Source organism: Rhinatrema bivittatum, chromosome 1 (assembly GCF_901001135.1).
Source record: "Rhinatrema bivittatum chromosome 1, aRhiBiv1.1, whole genome shotgun sequence".
Lineage (NCBI taxonomy): Eukaryota > Metazoa > Chordata > Amphibia > Gymnophiona > Rhinatrematidae > Rhinatrema > Rhinatrema bivittatum.
This window is the reverse complement of record NC_042615.1, coordinates 43,546,497-43,567,977: the sequence shown is the minus strand read 5'-3', so window position 1 is coordinate 43,567,977 and position 21,481 is coordinate 43,546,497.

Genomic DNA, 21,481 nt, shown 5'->3' with positions numbered 1-21,481 from the left:
TGAGAGGGTGATGGATGCCTGGAATTCCCTTCCGGAGGAAGTGGTGAAGACAAACTGTGAAGGATTTCAAAGGGGCATGGGGTAAACACTGTGGATCCCTAAAAGGCTAGAGGATGGGAATAAATAAAAAAAAGCTTAACCGGCATGGAACAGCAGTTACTACCCTTAAGAGAAACAAGGGGGTAACCTGCACGGAGCAAAAGGTACCCTGGTACCACTTGAAATGTAGTATCTTGTGTAGTATCTTTTGTAGCTGAATTCTGGTTATGAGCTGCATACGTGTATTAGATCCATCACATGCAGCCTCTTTAGCATCTACTTCTAAATTCTTTACAAGTTAAAGGAATTTGGAGTATCACCCTATAAACAGAATAATATAGCCACTACATTTACTTCCCTCTACAGTATCAGAGACCCCAGTTGAGCTCTTACTTTTCCCTTTACTTCTTTGTGGCTAGGAATCTTCCATGCTTATACTAGGCATTCTTTAATTCCCTTTAGTATTTTTGCCTCCACTACCTCCCTTAGGAGGCCATTCCACACATCTATTACTTTCCATGAAATATTTCCTCGTTACTCCAGAGTCTACTGCTTTGGTGCCATATGCCATGACGTTTTGTTCTACATCTTTTCCCACTGTAAATGATTTGTTTCTTATGCATTGTTTATACCTCTTGGAAATATTTAAAATGTCTTTATGACAGCTCCTGTCTCATCTCTCCTTCAGGGTATATGTATTTAGATCCTTAAGTCTCATCTCCTAAGACGCTTGGTGCAGACCTTGCATCATTTTGGTAGCCCTTTTCTGGGGCACCTCTCCTTCATTTACATCTGCAGTGGTATGGCCATCACAACTGGATACACTGCTCCAAGTGAAGGATCAACAACCACCAGTATAGAAATATTATTGCTTCTTTCTTTCTATTGGTCATGCCTCTGGCTACTGTTTTTACATGCTATTTTTCTATCGTTCAATAATCAGATATGATTACTCCAAGTTCTGTCTCCTGCTTGGCACACATCAAGTACCTCAACACTTATCACATTCTGCATGGAACTGCACCAGTTTGCACAGAAATTGACCTGCTAAGCACCAGACCATTCATCATGCTCTTTTAGATCACTCCTCATTCTGTCTACTCTCTTAAGATCTGTAACAAAGTGGAAATGCCCAAATGTCAACTGCTAAACGATGAACCTTTCTTACTAGCCACACTCTAATATCACTAACAAAGCTATTGAACAGAATCAGCCCCAGAGTGAATGCCCTTTACCACCACAACCTTGTTATCACTCAACCAATTTAAAATCCAGTGAAACAGCTTAAGCATGAACCCCCATTTAATAGCTATGATGGATAAGTTTCTGTTTATAGTCTATATTTTTTTCATTCCTTGTAGGTTTTGCTTGCCAATGTAATGTAGTATCATTTTGGGGGGGGGGGGGGGAGAGAAGGGTGAAGGGAGATTTATTTAAGAAAACTTAAGTTTAAAACATAGATCGAGATTGTATCGATTTCCTGGTTGGTGAAAACATTTATTGGCCTCTAAGACTGAATTACAGAAATCTCTTGGCTAAGTATCTAAATGTGTTAGATACTTTCTGAACCAGTGAAATACAGCTTCTGTGGTAGGTGCTGCATGTGGCTCTTTCATGTTGTTTTACACTATGGAGGTCATTAGAAAATGACAGACTTGTCTTGCCGCTAGGGTGGTTCACTGTTGAATACTGTTCTTTAATTTGGAAGAATTTGTACTGGACCAAAGACCTAAAGCCATTTATTTATCCACAAGGCTGAAACAACACTGTAGTGTCCAATTAAAAAGGGCACATCATTCACCGGTAGCTTAATATGAGGGCCTTTTACAAGATTGTTTACGCATAGACTCTGACCTCAAATATGTGACTACAGTTAAAGCCAAGGATGCTTCCTTGTACCTGCTGAGACCCTGAGATAGGGGGAAGTGTTGTCAGCAAAAGAATGGAACTGCACAGATTCAGAGAGTCTTGGAAATTATTTCATTAGGCTAGTACAAATAAAATGGGCATATTAATAACTGGATTGAGAGGAAAAAGTGGGATGTGAACCACAGTTGCCTTATACTCTTACATATATTTTATTTATTTATTTATGTATATTCTTTTTTATACCGAAGTATAGCTGAATGCCTTCACTCCGGTTTACAGTGTAACAAATTCATACAATGAACAGGTTATAAATTATAACACAATACAAAGAAATATGTAACATCTCGGCAAAGGCAGAGTATAACATGTTAGAATGAGACAATGTAAGGCTTGATTTAGAATAAACTTGTTAAATAAGTATTTGGGTTCAAGATGAAGGTTGATATTGATATTGGAATATATAGGTCATATTCTTGTCTTGGTCTTGGTTCTATGCCTTTATATTTTTTTTCATATGTTGTAAAAGGCCATACTTTTGTCCAAAAATCTAGTGTTGCTTTTGTAAAGAAAAGATCTTGTGCTTTTTTTTTTTTATAGTGAAACGAATGATGTCCATATCAAAGGATACCATGCAGTTAATTCTCTTAATATGAGGCCTGTAAGAAGAATATGCACTGACATGTAACAAAGACTGGAAGATAATTAAAAAAAACAAACAAACAAAAAAACAAACCCACAATTAACAATGAAAGAATGAGAAAGGGATATTTTAGGTCCCTTTTAGTTTGTCTGTTTACTATTATACTCTGCAACAGACCTTGTAGTATAGTAACTTTTCCTTCCTCATCATTTTAAACTCCTCTTTCAGGCTATTTTCTGGACTTCTAGATTCAGTTACATGCTAGTTGCCTTTTTATTTTGAAATTTTCTTCCAACTGGTATATTTTTCTTGGCAACTTTGTAAAATTTTTTTAAATAGATTCCATCTCTGTTAACTGTCTTTCCCCAGTTCACCCTGGCCAGCAAAGTATTCATACTCTTATATAGCAAATTATCTTAAAGGCAGTGACTCAGTGACAACTGCTGTGCATTGCAATGCAGCAGATTTGGGTTCCAATAAAATGCATCACAACCTGCAGAGGATCTTTGCCTTGAAATGAAATTAGCCAAGATCAACAACGAATAAAAGTAGGGAAGAGCAGGGAAACAGAGAAGTCAATTGAGTATGTTTTGGGTTTTAAAAATGCACTAAAGGACATATTGCTTTTATCCTTGTCAGGTCATATTTTTATACAATACTGTACAGTATCATTAGCTTAATATATCCTCCCAAGCTGTATGATGAAGCAAAAACTCACAAATTCTGTTCTGAAGTGCTCAGACATGATTAATCTGACCCTGGTTTACCTGCTGCCAGCAGTAGGATGCATATGTCCAAGATCCTTATTCAGATGTTATCAGTCACAACCCAGTCCCCAAGCAAGGTATGATTTGGGCAGCAGTGCAGGGCCTCCTCATAATTGTCATCCTCAGGTCATTTTTTTGTTTTATTTCGTTTATATAATTTTCCACCTGGTAGCTAAGCCATTCAGATCAGCATCTCTCTGCAGCTCAAAATCAAATTAGGATTATAAAGAGGGTGCTGTTATTGTTCTTTATAGAAATGGTTCTTCACTTTTTCTCCAAATAAGGCTGAATACAATCAAAACACTTCAATACCACAAGAATACAGGTTCGAATTCAGCTTTTATCTCATCTGCTTATATTACTTCAAGATAGCATGTGTTCATTTATAATTTTAAAGTGAAGGACCTTCATAACACGGATGCATAATGTAATCATAATTTTAGACCTTTAAATGCTGCGAGTCATATCTAATCATAGGTCCACTTCCACAATTTTAAGAATTTAATTGCATTAAAAAGGCCAACTTAAAAACCGCCAGTTTTATTTCCTTTATTTTCTAGGTAAAGCCAGTCATGTTTTGCTGTACTGCTTCAGGGGCTCGTTCCATGCAAAGCCACATACTGCTTAGATCCCAAATCAAATGTAACAGATGTATTTAAATAGACCTTGCTAGTTATTTCATTTCAGTTGCACACAGATATTTTATTTCAATAAGAAACACGGGTTTTCATTTCTAAATAAGCAACCTTGTGGCTCTGATGTTAATCTTTAATATCCACAGTGATAACCCAGGACCAATTGGCGTGAGGCTTTAAACATATGCACCGCAACGAATGCTTAGGACACAAAACAAAGGACTATTAAGTGTACCTATGTTCCGGAGCACATACCTAAAACAAATAAATGATCGCAGGTTCTCCATAGCAGGACCTAAACTATGGAACTTACCACCGGAGACAATTCCACTGATTCCAGAAAAAAAGACATTCAAACATGAATTAAAAACATGGCTGTTTAAAAACATTTATAATCTAACTTAAATGCTAACCGACTGAAGCAGCAACAATATGAACAACAAAAGCAATATCAAGTAACAAGAGAATTAAGCAGCTTTTGACTACTCCTTATGACCATGTATACTACTAAACAGAATCCCAACCTTACTAACCCTTGTACCCTTCCTCAGTCGAGAAGTAAAAGAACTGTGTGCTGCAATGTGTATATCTTACCACATATGTTTCATGTCAAAGTACATGTAATACTATATTGTATAGTACCAATATATATTTGTTACCAAATTGTTTCACAAAATTGTGTTACACCAATTTATGTAATAACCCAAAGATGAATGTTACTTTTGTAAACTATTGTGATCTTCACTTGGAAATGACAGTATATAAAATAACTACCGTATTTTTCGCTCCATAAGACGCACTTTTTTCCCCCCAAAAGTGGGGGGAAAATGTCTGTGCGTCTTATGGAGCAAATGTAGCGTCTCTCCCTCTCGCGCACCGTCCCCCCTCCTCCTCCTCCCAACTCAGCCCAATCAGTATGGTGGCGCAGGTCAAATACATGAAACATTTTATCATAATATATATAGTATATTACCCTCATTATTTTCTAATATATTCTAAACAGATGAGAAGGAAATGGCCTGTTCTAAAACTTTGATGCCATGTATCGTCTTCTGCCGGCAGAGCTTGAGCTCCCTGCCGGTCTGCTGTTCCCGGGGTGCATCTTACTGCGAAGCTCGGCGTGGCGCAGGTCAAACATCAGCTGTTTGAACCGCGTGCGCTACGGAGGCTCCTCCAGTTCAAACAGCTTCCTACCAGTCCGCTGTTCGAACTGGAGGGGCCTCCGTAGCGCACGCGGTTCAAAAAGCTGATGTTTGACCTGCGCCACGCCGACCTTCACAGTAAGATGCACCCCGGGATCAGCAGACCAGCAGGGAGCTCAAGCTCTGCCGGGAGAAAACGATACTTGGCAAAGTTTATGGTTAGTACAGGCCATTTCCTTCTCATTTGATAGAAATATTAGAAAATCATGAGGGTAATATACTGCCTGGGATAGAGGACACATGATGCAAACCTTTACTTTTTTAGTTCATGGTATAGTTCAGTGATTTATGATAAAATGTTTCTTGCATATGAAGCAATGTGGATTTTCAGAACTGATTAGCAGTTTTTGACAGCTGAAATTAATGAAAAGCAAATAGAATTACTGCCTGTGCTGATTAAGTGGCTACCTGTTGAAATATTAGGAGCAAATTGCTCTCCTAATCAATGTAATATAGCGTTGACTATTATTGAACTTTGGAGCAGTCATGAAAGTTTAAAATAACTGGTGTAACAGAGCTGTGTGTATGAGGGAGAGAGTCTGAGTGCGTGATTGTCTGTGAGTATGTGTATATGTGAGGGAGAGAAAACCAGTGAGTGTGAGAACCTGTATGGATGTTCTCTGCCTTACTATAAAAAACAAAACCGAAAAAATATCCCACAGATGGCCACCAGGAGGGAGCTCCATACAGAGCCCATAATGGGGACAGAATTTTTTTTTCCTATTTTCCTCCTCTAAATCCTAGGTGAGTCTTATGGTCAGGTGCGTCTTATAGTGCGAAAAATATGGTAACTAAATAAAGATGGCTATCTGGAAATAAGGACAGAGATGCTAACAGAGTGTGTCCACTGAAAAAGAATATTAAAACATGGGAATAACACTGATTAGCTTAAATCCTGGCATATAAGTGATCTTATACTGTTTTTTCAAATACATGAACAGAAAGGATCATAAGAACATATATGCCATACTGGGTCAGACAAAGGGTCCATCAAGCCCACTATTCTCTCTGGCCAATTCAAGTCACAAGTACGTGGCAAGTACCCAGAGATTAAATATATCCCATGCTTCTAATGCCAGCAACAAGCAGTGGATATTCCCTATTGATAAAGGGGATGGAATGGCTCCCCTATGAGGAAAGGCAGAAAAGGTTAGGGCACTTCAGCTTGGAGAAGAGACGGCTGAGGGGGGGGATATGATAGAGGTCTATAAAATCATAAGAGATCAAAAACAGGTAAATGTGAATCAGTTATTTACTCTTTCAGATAACAGAAGGACCAGGAGGCACTCCATGAAGTTAGCATGGGGCACATTTAAAACTAAACGGAGAAAATTATTTTTCACTCAATGCGCAATTAAGCTCTGGAATTTGTTGCCAGAGGATGTGGTTAGTGTAGTTAGTGCAGATATATCAAGATATATTTATCAAGATATATATCTATATCTATATTATATATATATATATATATATATATATATATATATATATATATCTTGATAAATACCCCTAAAAGGGAGCAAAACTTGCAGAGAGGCAGAAAGATTATTTGGCTTTGGTTGCCTATTAGGGAGAGAGCGGGGTTTGATCTCCTGCACTTCTCCTCGGGGGGCTCCCTGTTCAGCTGTTTTTCTTTTTGCTTTGCAGTTGACCTGCATTTTCATGCTGCGTTCAAATTTATGTATTGCCTGTGGAGAGCTGGCCTCCCGGCTCTCCCGAGATGGGGTGTGCTCCAGATGCCTGCTGGGTGGGGAGGGCCCCTTCTTGGCAACGCAAAAAAATTCAGCCCGGGGACGTGCTCCCCGACGCATGGCCAGGCCACTCCCGACCGGACAAACTGCGGGAATGGCGGCCATTTTGGGAATCTCTCTCGATACCAAGTCTATCTATCATCCCTGAAACTCACCCAAGATATAGACGTCCCGGGGCAAGGCAGAAGGCTTAGGAGGAGTGACTGGCACCACCAGTATCACCCCAGGTAAGAGGGTCACCGGGAAGGGAGCCTAGGCTGAACAAGTCAAGGGGTGAAACCCCCCCTAGGCATCACAAGAGCGAGGGAGACAGGGCTGTCTCCCTGACACAGTCAAATACAGTAAGCAATTTAAAATCCTCTTTTTTTTTTTTTTTTTTTTTTACACAAAATCAATACTTTCTTGAGCTTGCCCCCAGAGAAAAGAATCAAAGAAGGAACCCCGAAGGGAAAGGGCAAGCTAACAGGGAACTGCAAGGTGAGCTGTCTGGCATTTGTTGGAGACAGACAAATACTAAAGGACTATAGGGTAGGCTCTGTCCTGATATAGGATACCCTTTCAGTTTTGGTCTGTCTCCATCTGCTGGACAGGAGGCTCAACCCATGGTCCGGACCGATTCAGAGTACGTACAGGTAAAGGGCTGTTTAGCTTGGAGAAGAGAGGGCTGAGATGGGATATGATAGAGGTCTTTAAAATCATGTGAGGTCTAGAATGGGTAGATGTGAATTGGTTGCCAGAGGATGTGGTTAAGGCAAGATAGTGTAACTGGGTTTAAAAAAGGTTTGGATAAGTTCTTGGATGAGAAGTTCATAAAATACTATTAATCATAAGAACATAAGAAGTTGCAATACTGGGTCAGACCAAGGGTCCATCAAGCCCAGAATCCTATTTCCAGTAGTGGCCAATCCAGCTGTAAGTACCCAAACATTAAGTAGATCGTGTGCTACTAATGCCAGTAATAGCAGTGGCTATTCCCTAAGTCAATTGAATTAATAGCGGTTAATGGACTTCTCAAAGAACTTATCCAAACCTTTTTTAAACCCAGCTACACTAACTGCACTAACCATATCCTCTGGCAACAAATTCCAGAGCTTAATTGCGCATTGAGTGAAAAATAATTTTCTCCATTTAGTTTTAAATATGCTACTTGCTAACTTCATGGAGTGCCTCCTGGTCCTTCTGTTATCTGAAAGAGTAAATAACTGATTCACATTTACCCATTTTCAATCTCTTATGATTTTATAGACCTCTATCATATCCCCCCCTCAGCCGTCTCTTCTCCAAGCTGAAGAGCCCTAACCTTTTTTGCCTTTCCTCATAGGGGAGTCATTCCATCCCCTTTATCAATAGGGAACGGCGGCCATTTTGGGAATCTCTCTCGATGCCAATTCTTCTCAGTGGGCAGAGGAGCAGGATCTGTCCGTTTTACCCCCCCGATTTGAGCCTGGTGTGCTCATATTTTTCAACCCGGCAGATCGCTTTTGTCTAGTGGCCTGGCTTTTGAATGGCGCCGCTTAAGGCGAAAGGGGTACAAAGAAGAGGTTCTCTCTACTCTGCTTCAGGCTCGTAAGTCTACTTCCCTGGCTTATGTCCGCGTTTGGAAAGTTTTTGAGAATGCCTGCGCGGAATTGGGTGTCTCAGCTCGTTCGCCGTCAGTCTCTATGGGTCTCACTTTCCTTCAGCGGGGCCTCTCCAAGGGCCTTTCCGTCAGCTCATTATGCGTTCATGTCTCTGTTATCGGTTCCCTACTGGGCACCATTGAGGGCAATGCAGTGACCTCTCACCCAGATGTCATTTGTTTTCTTAGGGGCGCTAAGCATCTAAAGCCGCCCGTCCGGGCCATTTGTCCTTCGTGGAACCTAAATTTGGTTCTTCAGGTTTCTCTGTGCAGCTCCTTTCGAACCTCTCCATCGGGCTACTCTCAAGGACTTGATGCTTAAGACTGTCTTTTTGGTTGCCAGTTGTTCTGCTAGGAGGGTGTCGGAGCTTCAAGTTCTGTCTTGCAGAGACCCTTTTCTGTGATTTTCGGATTCGGGCGTCTCTCTCAAAAACTGTACCTTCTTTCTTGCCGAAGGTTGTTTCCTCCTTTCACGACAATCAGTCAGTGGAACTCCCCATGTTTTCTTTGAGGATTTAGCGGGGCCCGGAGGCAGTGATCTTCATCATCTGGATGTTAAACGCATCTTACTACGTTACCTCCAGGTTACCAATGACTTTCGGGTCTCGGATCATCTTTTTGTTCTGTGGAGTGGCCGAAAGAGGGGCAACCAAGCCTCTAAGACTACGATCGCTCGGTGGTCGAAGGAGGCGATTTCTTCAGCATATATCTGTAAGGGCTGAGTGGTCCCTCAGGGCTTGAAAGCTCATTCCTTACGTTCGCAGGCTACTTCTTGGGCGGAGAGCCAAGCGGTCTCTCCTCAGGAAATATGCAGGGCGACTACGTGGAAATCCCTGCATACCTTTGCTCGTCATTACCGCCTTGATGTTCAGGCGCCAGTGTTTGGATCCTTCAGTCGGAAGGTACTTCGAGTGGGACTGTCTCATTTCCACCCTTTGTAGGGAAGCTTTGGTACATCCCATGATCTGGACTGATCCGGGTACGTACAGGGAAAGGAAAATTAGTTCTTACCTGTTAATTTTCGTTCCTGTAGTACCACAGATCAGTCCAGACGCCCTCCCGTATGCGTTCCGCTCAAACTATTCACAGTTCTTTTCCTTCTTATAGGAATATTTTTGTGTCTCTGCATGGCTCTCTTTGATTCTCATCACAGACATGTGCATGCAAATCTATCTCATGCATATTCATTGTGGGTATCCCAAAAACCTGATTGGTTATGGGTGCCCCAGGACTGGGTTGAGAAGCACTGCTGTTATTCTAATTCCAAGGAATGCTTGCCCAAAGAAAATTGACCTGATACTGAACGATAATTGCAGAACTTCCACGTCAATAGCTTGAAAATCCTCACTGGAGTAATACATTCCAGCGATTGAAGAGCTGTGACCAGCCAAGCACAGAAGAACCAAACCAGACCTCCTCTATATAGTCACTCTGTGAAGTCATTTAGAAGCTTCCTCATGACAGAGGTAGTCAACATTACACCTTCAACTGCCCACAAAGAAATAAGGTAGGTGTGACTTGGTGCTCTTGCCATTGGGGTTAGACATGGGCATCAGGATGACTGAGCAGCTTCCTGCAGGGGTAAAGGCCATAAGCTGGCAAGTCACAAGCTGACATGGGAAATGGGGATACTCTACTACTCCTGACACCTGATTTATTGATAAGGTAGAGCACAGAACATTTTTTGGTCTGCCCACTGCTCAAGGATGTAAAGGCCAACTCACAAGCACTGAAAGGTGCTTGTTAACAGAAAAGAAATACCTTTGGTGGATGGAAATGAGTAGACGACCAAATACAGACTAAACAGTATAAGATCACTTATATGCCAGGATTTAAGCTAATCATTGTTATTCCCATGTTTTAAACTCCTTAGAATAAGTATTAACATCTGGAAATAATTCTAATATTCAAAAATTAAGGAAACTTTAGGGAAATCAATCAAAAGGTATAGATACATCCCAACTTTTTGGACAATTTTCAAATGCACATAAAAATAGTTCTCAAATTATTTATGCTTTAGGTCAATGGTTCTCAACTTTTTTTCTCTCAGTATATTTGACAGATGAAGCTCACATGCTTGACACACTGAACAAATGACCATCATGGGACTAAATATAAACATATACTCTGCATCCACCGGAATTCCCTGCTTTCTAACAATGGATGCAGAGCAGAACTAAGACATTTCCCTGTACATAATACAAAACCTGGGAAAAAAAACCCCCACCCCATTCTGTACATGTTTATCAAACCTGCCATACCACAGCAGCACCAACTCCAAGAAATTAAACAGCAATAGCCCTATTAATGAAAATGCAGTGGTTCACCACCAGTGCACTCTCATATTGAGAAAATACAATTAAGACTTATATAAATCCTTACATGCTAGTAAAGTACCTCATCTCAGTCACACATACACAGAGCCTTCAGCTGAGTCTGCAACACACTTCCCAGGACCTCACAACACAGTGTCCCAACACTCCTGTTGAGAATCACTGCATTAGGTAAATATAATGGAGAGAACTTACCTGATAATCTCCTTTTCCTTAGTGTAGGCAGATGGACTCATTACAAATGGGTATAGTGTGCTCGTGCTAGCAGTTGGAGACGGATCTGACGTCAGCACGTGGTACATATACCCCTGCAGGAAGTGCAGCAGCTCAGTAATCTTCCTTGCAAAAGCTTCATGGATATATGTGTGACTGACCGATTGATTAACCAAACATGATTAACCTGACCGATTGATAGTAGCTGGAGACCGCCAGTGTCCTCAGCCGGAAGGCGTCGACACCCGGAAGGGTGGGTGCCCTATGTAAGAAAACATGGCTTACCTTGAATCGGTGAAACCCCATGTATATCAGCAGCCGGGCGGGATGCTGAGTCCATCTGCCTACACTAAGGAAAACGAGATTATCAGGTAAGTAATCTCTCCATTTCCTAGCGTGTAGCAGATGGACTCATTACAAATGGGATGTACAAAAGCTACTCCCGGACTGGGTGGGAGGCTGCCCGAGGTCCGTTTAGGATTGCCCTCGCAAATGCTGTATCCTCCCTGGCCTGGACATCCAGACGGTAGAATCTGGAGAAGGTATGGAGGGAGGACCACATTGCCGCTTTACATATCTCTGCAGGCGACAGCATCCTAGTTTCTGCCCAGGAGGCCACTTGGGCTCTGGTAGAGTGAGCCTTGACCCGTAGAGGTGGTGGTTTTCCCGCTTCTATGTAGGCCGCCTTGATAACTTCCTTGATCCAGCGAGCAATAGTCGCCCGTGAGGCCGCTTCTCCTTGCTTCTTCCCACTGTGAAGGACGAACAGGTGGTCCCGTCTTTCGTACTGCTTCCGACATTTCCAGGTATCTGGACAGCAGCCTGCCAATGTCGAGATGGCGCAGTATTCGACCTTCTTCCGACTTCTTCAAACCTTCCATGGTTGGCAAGGATATGGTTTGGTTGAGGTGGAAGTGTGAGACTACCTTAGGTAAGAAGGAAGGAACCGTGCGAAGATGGATAGCCCCTGGGGTGATCCTGAGAAACGGATCGTGGCAGGACAGCGCTTGTAGCTCTGAGATGCGGCGTGCTGAGCATACGGCCAGCAAGAACACCATCTTCAAGGTTAACATATGGAGGGACAGGCCTCGGAGAGGTCTGAAGGCGGGTCCCGCTAGGAATTCCAAGACTAGGTTGAGGTTCCACAGGGGCACTGGCCACTTCAGTGGCGGGCGAATGTGTTTGACTTCTTTCAGGAAACGTGAAATGTCTGGGTGTGTGGCAATGCTGTTGCCGTCACTCCTGGGGCCGTAGCAGGATAGCGCTACCACCTGAACCTTGATTGAATTGAGGGACAGACCCTTCTGAAGTCCATCTTGCAGGAAATCCAGAATGAAGGGGATTTTAGCGGCATGCGGATTGGTGCTGCGAGTTTCGCACCAGGCTTCAAATACTCTCCAGATCCTTATATAACTTAGTGATGTGGAGAACTTGCATGCTCGGAGGAGTGTATCTATTACCGGCCCCGAGTATCCCCTTTTCTTCAGTCTAGCCCTCTCAAAGGCCAGACCGTAAGAGAGAATTGAGCTGGATTCTCGTGGAGGATGGGACCTTATCGCAGCAGGTCCCTATGAGGGGGCAGGGGTAGAGGATCCCCTGCCAGTAGTCTTCTCATGTCTGCCTACCAGGATCTTCTTGGCCAATCCGGGGCCACCAGAAGAACTAGGCCTCTGTGTCGCTGAATCTTGTGTATAATGGCGCCCAGCAGGGGCCATGGGGGAAAGGCATATAGCAGGATCCCCGGAGGCCATGGCTGCACCAGGGCGTCGTTCCCGTGGGATAGAGGTTCTCGCCTGCAACTGAAGTATCTGGGTACTTGAGCGTTGGACCTGTCTGCTAGTAGGTCCATGCCCGGAGTTCCCCACTGATCCACAATCATCTGGAAGGCCGTGGATGACAGCTGCCATTCCCCCGGGTTTAGGCTTTCTCTGCTGAGGAAGTCTGCCGTGGTGTTGTCCTTCCCGGCGATGTGGACGGCGGAGATGTCCTGGAGATTTGCTTCCGCCCAAGCCATCAGGGGGGCTATTTCTAAGGATACCTGTCGGCTTCTGGTTCCGCCCTGTCGGTTGATATATGCCACCTTGGTGGCGTTGTCCGACATCAGTCTGATTGCTCTGTTTCGAAGTCTGTGGGCAAATCGCAGGCAGGCTAACCTGACTGCCCGTGCCTCTAGTTGGTTGATGTTCCACCCCGACTCTTCTCTGTTCCACCGCCCTTGGGCGGTTAGCTCTTCGCAGTGTGCTCCCCAGCCACTCAGGCTGGCATCGGTAGTGAGCAGGGTCCAGTTTGGGGAGGACATCTTTGACCCCCGGCTCGTGTGGCCGGGCTGCAGCCACCACCGTAACTGATTCCGTACTCTGGCCGGTAGAGGTATATGCACGGTGTAGTTCTGTAATCGTGGGCTCCACCGAGATAGGAGGGCGCGAAGTAACGGTCTCATGAGTCCGTGCCCATGGTATCACTTCCAGAGTGGAGGCCATTAGGCCGAGGACCTGTAGATAATCCCAAGCTGTGGGCCGGGTGGTGCTCAGTAGATTCTGCAAACGATTCCGGAGTTTTGATCTCCTCTTGGAGATCAGGCTGACCTTGTCTTCTTGGGTGTCGAATCAGACTCCTAGGTATTCCAGCGACTGCGAAGGCTGTAGGGAGCTCTTGTTTGTGTTGACTACCCATCCTAGGCTTTCCAGAAGAGATATAACTCTGTTGGTTGCCTGGTGGCTCTCCTCCGGTGACTTTGCCCTGATCAGCCAATCGTCTAGGTATGGATGGACGAGAATTCCTTCCTTCCTGAGTGACGCCACCACCACTACTATTACCTTGGTAAAGGTCCGCGGCACGGTGGCTAACCCGAAGGGTAGAGCCTGGAACTGAAAGTGTTGATCCAGGACTTTGAAGCGTAAGTAGCGCTGGTGATCCCGATGGATTGGGATATGCAAATAAGCCTCTGACAGATCCAGGGATGTGAGATACTCCCCTGGCTGTATTGCACTTCGGACTGACCGCAGAGTTTCCATGCGAAATCCTAGGACCCGTAAGTGCCGGTTGACTGTCTTGAGGTCCAGGACGGGTCTGAAGGTGCCCCCCTTCTTGGGGACGATGAAATAAATGGAATAATGCCCAGAATTTATTTCCCATGCAGGCACTGGGATTATGGCTTTTAGGGACAGGAGCCTCCCCAAGGTAGCTTCCAGTGCCGCCCTCTTGAGGGGCGGACACGGAGATTCCACAAACTTGTCCGGAGTGAGATGAAGGAAGTCCAGGTAATACCCTTCCCGGACAATGGCGAGGACCCACTGGTTCGAAGTAATCTCGACCCACCTGTGGTAGAATAGGGTTAGCCTGCCCCCTATGGCTTCTTCCCCCAGATGGGTCGGCTGATTCTCATTGTGGGGTTCGGCCGGGACCCGAACCCGAGCCAGTTCCCCTCTTGTTGTGCCTGGTTCGAAAGGACTGGTTCCTGGTCTGAGAACGAGGTGCTTGGTAGCGAGCCCTGTAGGGGTTGAAGTGTTGAGAGCTTCTACCTCTGGATGGCCTAGGAAAAGGGCGCTGGTTCCTCCTTGACTTGTCTTCTGGTAGACGGGGTAATGGAGATGCGCCCCATTTATTAGCCAGTTTCTTGAGGTCGCTGCCGAACAGGAGGGATCCCTTAAAGGGCATTCTTGTAAGGCGCGTCTTGGAGGAGGAGTCAGCCGACCAATTTCGTAGCCAGAGCTGTCTCCTGGCTACCACTGAGGATGACACCCCCTTGGCTGCTGTACGGACTAACTCGGAGGCAGCGTCTGTGAGGAACGAGAGGGCTGATTCCATTTCTTCTCCCGGGGTGTTGTTCCTGGCTTGTGATAAACAGGAACGCGTCACCACGGTGCAGCAGGTCGCAATTCGTAGGGACATGGCTGCCACCTCAAAGGCCTGTTTCAGAATGGCGTCCATGCGCCGGTCATGTGCATCCTTGAGTGCCACCCCTTCCTCCACCGGAATGGTGGTGCGCTTCACAATTGCGCTAACTATGGCGTCTACCGTCAGGCACGCCAGCAGCTCCTTGGTTGCCTGGTCCAGGGGGTACATGCTAGACAGAGCCTGACCCCCTTTGAATGAGGCCTCCGGCGCATTCCACTCCAGATCGATTAGCTGCTGTGCTGCTTGTAGGAGGGGAAAATGGTGAGCCGTTTGATGCAGGCCCTCTAGCAGGGGGTTCATTTCCCCTGGGGTGCCTGGGCCCGGGATAGCCAGCTCCGACAGGCATTGAGAGACCAGGTCTGGAAGATCCTCCTTAAGAAAGAAGCGTCTCATGGTTTGATACGGCTCTATCCCCGAAGGAAGTCCTCCCTCCTCGGGGAGCTCGCCTTCTTCCTCAGAGTAATCTGAGTCCCCATAAGTGGGGCTTCCGGGTGGCGGGTGGCCGTGTCTAGGCCTTGAGGGTCCAGGGGCAGGGCCATCCGGTACATATGGGTCCGGTCGGGGATCAGACTGCATCTTGACAAAGGCGTGAATCCCCTTGAATAATTCCACCCAGGAGAGCGAAGCAGGTTCTAGCCATAGGGGTACCAGGTCTGTAGGGTTCCCTGGCTGCTCACCGCGGCCTGCTAGGTTCGGGGTGTTCCCTGAGGAACTGGCAGTCAATCTGGGCTGGGACCGGCCCTGGCCTGGAACTCCCCGGGCCTCCTCACATTGGGCACATAGGGAGTCTGCTTCCTCGCCCTGTGTGGCTCTGAGGTGGCATGCTGAGCAGAGGCCTAGAGCTCTTATGCCTGATTCTCGAGGTGCCGGCTCTGCGGACGCATGGGCTCTCATACGCTCCATCGCGCCTGTTATCTGTACGCTCCGGTATGCTCTCAACCGAAAGTATGCGCCTTTCAATGTGCGCCTATCAACGTGCGCCTTTCAACGTGCTGCTATCACTTCCGGGCGCCTAACATATGTGCCCGATGCCTGTGCACTTAGTCTGTACGCTAGATCGAGGCGGCGAACCAGGGCAGATGGTGACGGCGAGCAAGGCAAAATGGCGACCTCCTTGGCGGGCTGCCACGTAGGCAGACCCTGCTAATCCTCGCACTTCGGAGACCAGTAAAGTAAAGATGTACGCCTTACCTGATCTTCGGCGCTTCCCGGCTGCGACCCGGGCGGTCTCCGGCTGTGGGGGGAGAGGGTGAGTACCGTCACCGCCGCGCTAGAGGAAGTGCACCCGCTGTCTCTAAGCCGCGCCCGAACTTGTCTCGCTCAGGAGCCAAGTCCTCACCACAAACGGATCGGGACCGAGGCTGCCTCTATGCCACGCCTGAGCCCTTCTCACTCGGTGGCTAGGTCCCTGCCGCGATCCGGCCACCGGACCGAGGCGCTTACCTCCGAGGGACCACGGAAATCACCTCGGGAAACTCAACTGGGGGAGGGACCCGAGGGTATCACCGCAGGAGTGCGGGGCTCGTCTTCAGGTAGACGTCTTCTAAGAATTTAGTCGTTAGAATTTGGAAAAACGCTCAGCGAGCGTAAGGTAACTCCAAACTGCTTTGTAGACAGAAATTACTGAGCTGCTGCACTTCCTGCAGGGGTATATGTACCACGTGCTGACGTCAGATCCGTCTCCAACTGCTAGCACGAGCACACTATACCCATTTGTAATGAGTCCATCTGCTACACGCTAGGAAATTTTAGTTTATGTATGTCTTGAGAATGTTTATTTGCAATTGAAAACATGCTGAAGCCGTAGAAACCAGATTTGATGCTCCCAAATGGGAGCTATCAAAGTTATTTGCCTCTTCCCCTTAGCTTTTGAATATAAGGAGTTGGAGGATCAGCATAAAGAAGTCATGGATTCCATAGAATCAAGAATTCATCCACAGTCACTTTGTCCATTGTTAGTGTCCTGGAACAGTATGTGGGAAGCTTGTTCACGAATGTTGCAAAGAGGTCTAGTTGCAGAGTTCCTCAAAGATGGAAAAGTTTATGTACTGTCTGATTATGTAGCTTAGGCTGTCCTCTTTCTGATTCTGGTTTCCCAGAAGATAGACAGCTTGAAGAAAAATCCTTTATGAGATTGCCCTTTTCCAAATTCTGAAGGCCTCTAAGCAAAGATTGAAAAAGCCTGCTTCCTCATGTGTGTTGATATAAAACATTGTTACTTGATTGCCTGTACCCTTTCACCACCTTGTACTTCAACCCTAGAATGAAAACAGAGCATTGAAGATTACTCTCAATTCTAGATGGTTTATATGAAGCAATTTCTCTTTTCATGATGAGTTCTTTGAGTTTCTTAAATAAGTTCCCCAATCTTGGGTCGAAGTGTCCTTATTCTACTTTTCATGAGCAGTAGTATATCTCTTTCAATGGTCAGCAGTTTCCACTTCAGTCTCAAATCAAAAGTCTTGGTGTTCTGCTTAATAACACTCTTTCCTTATCTCACATGTTGGTTTTGGGTTTTTTTTGGGGGGGGGTTGTTTTGTTTTGTTATAGATTATGGGTAATGTCCAGTCTTAAAAAAACGGTTACATCCTCCTGAGTTCCATTCAGTGCTTCAAGCTTAAGTCTCTCTTATACTTGATTATTGCAATAGTTTATACACAGGTTTACCTAAAACCACCTCTTCAGGTACTTCTGAACTCAACAGCTCATGTACTTGCAAGGCCTGAGGCGCCAGGATCATATCATTGCTACTTTGATGGATCTGCACTGGCTCCCCATTGAAGAGCATATCAAATATAAATTAGGCACGTTCATTTTTAAACTCCTTAACGATCATTCTAGTCATGGGGCAAATGTTATCTTGAAATTTTATCAACCCACCCGTCTTTTACGCTATACTCAGTGAGACCTTCTGAAAATTCCATCTCCTAAAATAGCTTGTCTCCATAATCACTCGTGAATGTACTTTTTCAGTTGCAAGATCTACCCTCTGGAATTCATTTCCAATAGACATCTCTGAACATTTTTAGAAAATCATTTATAACTTCTCTTTAACTTTGCTTATTTTAATTAATTTATTTACTTCACCTTATTTTAAGTACTATTTATTGTTTGTAATATTGTTTTGTGTTATGAAATTCTTTTAATCTGATTTTTATTAATTTTATGATTGTCTGTTATTTTAAGATTATTGTGTTGGAAATGTTTTATGAATGTTATCTTGTACATCGCCTAGGCCTTTAAGAGTTAGGCAATTCATAAATTTTGAATAAATGTAAATGTCTCTACAGACTGGGAATGGTGAAAAAAAAAATAACCTTTTAGAAGATTTGAACTTTCCAGATACCATGTCAGGGATCTGACATGTCTTTCTATATGCTCTGGAAATGGATAGGCAAGAATCCCCTTTTTGTGCAAGGCCATCACAACTACCATCAGTCACTTTGGTGAAAATGTGAGAAGCCTGAAACTGGAAGAGCTTTCCTAACATAGCAAACCTGAGGAATCTCTGATGTTCTACTCAGATAGAAACATGGATATAAGCCTCCGAAAGAGCCAAAGATGCCAGAAAATCACCTTGCTGAACCACTGCAATTTCGGATCAAAGTTTCCATGCAAAAGTGCGGCACCTGTACACATTTGTTGACTTTCTTCAAGTACAATATATAGCAATACATTACCTCCCCTTCTTGTGCACTATGAAAGAGTACTTAGGTACACAAATATTCCACAACAGTCTGCTTTGGATATTGTGGAGATGTATTTACATAAATTGGATATAAGATAAGAATCGAGAGTTGTGGCTTCAGTTATTGGTTATTGTATTAACTCAAAGTTTTTTAAAATTTGAGGATAGTGTGTTCCAATAGGTGAAAGGAATACTTATGGGGTCTCCAATGGCTCCAGTGATAGCATGTTTATACATAGGATTATTTGAGGACACATACATATATCCATCCAAATTTGCAAACCATATAATATGGAAGAGATTTATTGACATTTCCCTGTATGTACCCAGATCAGTCCAGACTCCTGGGTTTTGGCCCCCCCCCCTCTAGCAGATGGAGACAGAAGTTTTCAAAACAAAACTCCATCTTATATAGGATGGTGCCACCTACAGCAGGCAGTATTTCTCTGTCTCCAGCAGATGGTGGAGGTGCAAGGCCTACAGTCTGTGCTGATTGCTTATTAGAGTTAGTTACCTCTCCCTCTTATGGATACGGCACACTCCAGTCTCAATTGGTGGCTTATCTCAAACAACTTATCCCAAGGAGTTCCCCTGGAGGTGCCCGAATGGACAGTGGTGACCATGGATGCCAACCTCTCCGGTTGGGGAGCAGTTTGCCTGAGGAAGTTGGTGCAGGGACATTGGTCCCAGGAAGAATCTCAGTGGTTGATCAATTGTCTAGAAACCAGGGCAGTGTGGTTAGCGTTGCAAGCATTCTGCCCTCTCCTCCAGGGGAAGACAGAATTCTTTACATCAATGCGACCATGGTGGCTTATATGCTCTATACCATTTTCTAGTAATGTATTGAACATTGAGAAAATAATTTGGAAGCACTGGCATATCAGTAGAACCTCCAGTATTTGCTATTCAAAGGAATAGATTATTGAAAGATCTTTTGATCAAATCTTATGATGTGTCTTGTGCAGATAAGGTTGGAGATGTTAAGGGGCAGTTATCTTGTAGAAACTGTTCAGTTTACGCTCTCATTAAAACATTTCGACATTCACACACCCCAATTTAAAATATGCTTATAAATTAAAAGGACATTACACATGCAAATCTATGCAAGTTGTTTATGCCATAATTTGCCCATGTAATTATATTTACATATGGCAAACTATACAGATGCTCAGTATGAGCATTAAGGAACATCTTAGCTGTATAAGAATAAAATACAGGCTTCTTTAGTTGCGCATTGGATTCAAATGGCTCATTCTGAGGAAGAAAGAAGAGTTGCTTACCTGTAACAGATGTTCTCCCAGGACAGCAGAATGTAGTCCTCACATATGGGTGACATCATCAAGCGGGGCCCTATACGGAACACTTTTATCAAAGTTTCTAGAAACATTGACTGGCACACTGTGCACACTGAGCATGCCTAGCATGCCATGATCCCTGTGTCCCCAGGGGTCTCCCTTCAGTCTCGTTTGTAGCAAAATGTGTGAGCAAAAAAATAAAATAAATGTAAGTGGACCCAACTCTGCGGGGTGGTGGGTGGGTTTCTTGAGAACTACCATCCTGCTGTCCTGGAAGAACACCTGTTACAGGTAAGCAACTCTGCTTTCTCCCAGGACAAGCAGGATGGTAGTCCTCACATATGGGTGATTAGCAAGCTACAGGCTGACTCATATTACAACAGGCCAATAGCAGACAACTCGTGCAGCAGGCACAATAAATGGGGTGCTATTGGCAATGATGAGGCACCTGAAATCACAGCAGGTGGTTGTGGAAGGAGTTGGGGATTATACTGGAACAAAGTTTTTCAAGACAGATTGGCCAAAGGCAGAGTCTTGATGGATTTCCTTATCTAAGCAGTAGAGGGCTGCGAAAGTGTGAAGAGAGCTCCATGTCACAGCCTAGCAGATGTCGACAATTGGTACTGAACGATAGTGTGCTACCGATGTTGCCATGGCCTTTACAAAATGTGCCTGCACTCAGCCCTGGAGAGGAAGGCCTGCTTCCTCATAGCAGAATTCGATACAGTTTGCTAGCCAGATGGAGCGAGTTTGTTTGCCCACTGGAACTCGCAGCTTGTCTTTTTCAAAGAAGCAAAGAGTTGGGTGGATTTCCTATGGATCGCAGTATGGTCTAGATAGAATGCAAGTGCACGCTTACAGTCCAAGGTGTGCAAAACGCTCTCGCCCTGGTAAGTGTGAGGCCTTGGGAAAGAGTGGGCAGACTATAGTCCGAGTAAGGTGAGAGGCTATGACCACTTTAAGAAGAAAGTTAGGGCGAGTACGGAGGACCACTCGGTCATGCAGGGAACCTAGTGTTGGGTGAGTGCAACAAGGGCTTGTAATTCACTGATCCTTTTAGCAGAGGTGATGACTATGAGGAAAAGAATTTTCCATGTTAGAATTTTAATGTTATAGGAATGCAAAGGCTCGAAATGGGAACGTATGAGCCTTGTAAGCACTACATTTAGGCCCCATTCTGTAACCAGTGATCGTAGAGGAGGCTTAAGTTGTAGAAAACCCATGATAAGCCGACTCATAATGGGTTGAGCCATTAACAGGGCATCCCCTACTCCCTGGTGGTACGCTGAGAAGGAACTGAGGTGTACCCGTGCGGAGGATGTCTGTGGACCAGAATCCAAAAAGTATCCTAGATAGCCTAATAAAGATGGAGTGAGGTAGGAAAAAGGGGCCAATACCTTTTTTGGTACGCCATATGGTAAATCTTGCACATTTCGAATGGTAAGATTTATAGGTGGAAGGTTTTCGTGAAGCTACAAGTACCTGATAATATCAGTGAGTCTGTGTTATGAGGTTATGAAGTAGGCGAATTGGTTCT